The sequence below is a fragment of the Narcine bancroftii genome, chromosome 12 (genome assembly GCF_036971445.1).
Source record: "Narcine bancroftii isolate sNarBan1 chromosome 12, sNarBan1.hap1, whole genome shotgun sequence".
NCBI classification, from domain to species: Eukaryota; Metazoa; Chordata; class Chondrichthyes; order Torpediniformes; family Narcinidae; genus Narcine; species Narcine bancroftii.
In genome coordinates, this window is record NC_091480.1 from 86,506,228 (window position 1) to 86,509,389 (window position 3,162).

A 3,162-nucleotide genomic window follows, 5' to 3' on the forward strand; every position below is an offset into this window, starting at 1 on the left:
GGTTTCCGGTGCACTCGTCCTGTTTAGAATGTTAGTGGTTGCCATTAAAGTGTTTTGCATTGCCCATGAAGTGGTTGCACCTTAAAATCGAGGGTTGGGGCCCAAACTTGATCATTTCATTCCACAAATTGCTTTGTGTTAAAAAAAAACACGGCGCTGGAGGTCAAGCATTGAGTTTTATATATAGAGTACAGGTTAAAAAAGTACATAGCCAAAGTTTCGGGCTTGAGCCCTTCCAGGTAGGAGGTCGGTGCCTGACATTTTACTCATTTCCTAAACGTTGGCTGGGCGTTTTTATCTTTGCTCTTGAAGGGACACAGTTTGACCAGCTGAGTTTCTCCAACTTTGCATTTCTTTAAACTTCGATCAGGGTTGTCTCCAGACTTTTGTGTTTTACTCCTTGCTTTTCATATGTTGGGGTTCCCTGCCAGGGGCATAACTACCACACACACCTCTGTGTGGGAGTGAGATGAAGATCCTCTCTCCAGAAGAAAGAAAGACAATGTGTGATTGGAATCCACAAGCAAGGGGGGGGGGGGGGGGGAAGCATAGCTGACTGGATCAGCTGCCCAGAGCCATCCCCGCAAGGACAATGCAGCCCCTGCTGTGTGCAGCGACCGATGACAGAGATGAGGGGGAGTTGAAGCCAAGAGAAGCCAGAAGGGTTGTAGTTGCCGGGCGTTAAACACGTGCGAGGCGGAGGCATTGAGGAGACCATTGCATCGTTGCCAAACTCCAAAGACACGGCGATTCTTTGAGGACGATCTCGGGGTTTGTTTGTAATCGCTGCTAATCGGGGGGCTCCCTGCAAATTGGGAATTGTTACTTTCCTGAAGTTGCATCGTTTAAAATCAAGAAGTCGCTTGCAATCAAATTGCAAATTGGGTTCTTTCCAACAATTGCACTGAGGTTTCGCCTCGTGGAAAGGACAGGACCTTTTGTAATCTCTGTTTGCAAAGGGCATGATCACTTTTTTAATGCTAAGTTATGCAAAATCTGGCAAAGGCTTCATCAAATGCAACTCCTAACTCGAGTATAAAGTTTAATTCCTTTGCAAAGACCTGGTGTTAGGGCTCAGAGGTAAACGGCAATTGCTGGTTTTGCCCCCTTTCTAACTGGTCTGCTATTATTGTAGGGATTGTTAATTAATTGGAGAGCTTTGAATAAAGCCGGATGTTTGCATTCCTGGGCTGGATTTGTTGGAAATGGATGGGAAATCAAATCTTGGGGGGGATTCTCCCCCCCTCCCTCCCTCCCCCCCTCCCTCCCTCCCCCCTCCCTCCCTCCCCCCTCCCTCCCTCCCCCCCTCCCTCCCTCCCCCCCCTCCCTCCCTCCCCCCTCCTCCCTCCCCCCCTCCCTCCTCCCCCCTCCCTCCCTCCCCCCCTCCTCCCTCCCCCCCCTCCCTCCCTCCCCCCCTCCCTCCCTCCCCCCCTCCCTCCCTCCCCCCCTCCCTCCCTCCCCCCCTCCCTCCCTCCCCCCCTCCCTCCCTCCCCCCCTCCCTCCCTCCCCCCCTCCCTCCCTCCCCCCCTCCCTCCCTCCCCCCCTCCCTCCCTCCCCCCCTCCCTCCCTCCCCCCCTCCCTCCCTCCCCCCCCTCCCTCCTCCCCCCTCCCTCCCTCCCCCCCTCCCTCCTCCCCCCTCCCTCCCTCCCCCCCTCCCTCCCTCCCCCCCCTCCCTCCTCCCCCCCTCCCTCCCTCCCCCCCTCCCTCCTCCCCCCCTCCCCTCCCCCCTCCCTCCCTCCCCCCTCCCTCCCTCCCCCCCTCCCTCCCTCCCCCCCTCCCTCCCTCCCCCCCTCCCTCCCTCCCCCCCTCCCTCCCTCCCCCCCTCCCTCCCTCCCCCCCTCCCCCCCTCCCCCCCTCCCCCCCTCCCCCCTCCCCCCTCCCCCCCTCCCCCCCTCCCCCCTCCCCCCTCCCCCCTCCCCCCCTCCCCCCCTCCTCCCCCCCTCCCCTCCCACTTTGCATATTTCAGGCCCACCTTGAAGAATGTGCATTTGAACAGATTGCCCTACAGCTGGAGTACTTTGTTAACAAAGGCACTAAATAACCCCCCCCCCCACTTCATTGTAATGCTGCTTTGCTATTGCAGAAGCCAGCTCAAATATTATTTCACGCCTTTGCAAAATATTGTCTTAGAAAAATACATGGAGGTAAGGATGGTGGTTTTTGAATTACAGTGTGACTACTACTCTTACAAATGTATTACTTCGGCAGCCAACCGGAACAGTAAAAAATGTAGAAGTAATTAATTTCAAGATGAGAATGCTTTTCTTGACTGGTTCATCCAAGCTTTGGATCCTCTCCTCCCTCATGAAACCCCAGATTGCTAAATCCTGCAACCTCTGCTCTTGCCTGCAAATGGAAACAATTTATTGGTATCTGCCTTGCAGTCCTCGAATTCAAAATTTCTGCCTTGTTTTATATATATGGTTAATTCCAAGAAAGGAAAGCAGCTGGTTCTTTTTTGCCTCATGTAATGAATGAATGAATGTTCACTTCCCTTTCAGTCTGCCTCACTCCACGGTATCACCGTCTTTTAACCTGCACAGGTGCATCTTAAGATGTGTGTTTGCGAGTTTTGCAACTGGAAGGCCAATGGTTAAGTGCCAGCCTGGCAGCATACTGCTTTTTTTCAGAGATTCAGAGGTGTTCAACTGAGCTCAATGCCAATGGGTCACCTACCTTCACCAACTTAGAGCGCTTCCACCAACACTGTCTCTGCACCATCCTCAACATCCACTGGAGTGACTTCGTCTCCAACGTTGAAGTCCTTGAGCAGGAGGAGGTTACCAGCATTGAGACCATGCTGTTGAAGACGCAGCTACGCTGGGCAGGGTATGTCTCTAGGGTGGAGGACCATCACCTACTCAAAGTTGTGCTGTACGGCAAACTGTCCACTGGACACTGTGGAAGGGGCTTCGAAAAAGGGGTACAAGGACTCTCTGAAGAAATCCCGTGGTGCCTGTCACATTGACCATCGCCATTGGTCTGCTCTAGCCTCCGATCACGTGGCCAGGCGATGCACCATTCATTGCGTCTGTACGTTGTACTTAGGTAGATGAGAAAAGAGAAACTCTCAGCAGCATCTATCTCAAGAATCAGGCAGTGATGCTGGTCGCAAGTCTCAGTTTATGACTTGGCTTACTAAGATTAGGAAGGGGGCACTGG

General features: G+C 53.8%; 1 protein-coding gene across 3 annotated transcripts in view; it reads left to right on the forward strand.

The window, feature by feature from the left end:
* Window positions 1-600: 600 nt before the first annotated feature.
* The window catches only part of LOC138746434 (cyclin-dependent kinase 6-like), a 27,902-nt gene continuing 25,340 nt past the window's right edge, over window positions 601-3,162 (forward strand). For 2 of the 3 annotated variants that reach the window (XM_069904612.1, XM_069904614.1), the window contains exon 1: window positions 601-771. The gene's annotated coding sequence lies outside the window, so the exon portion shown is untranslated. Of the gene's footprint in view, window positions 772-2,065; window positions 2,145-3,162 lie in introns of those variants that run through there. The other variant, XM_069904613.1, reaches the window with a different exon arrangement.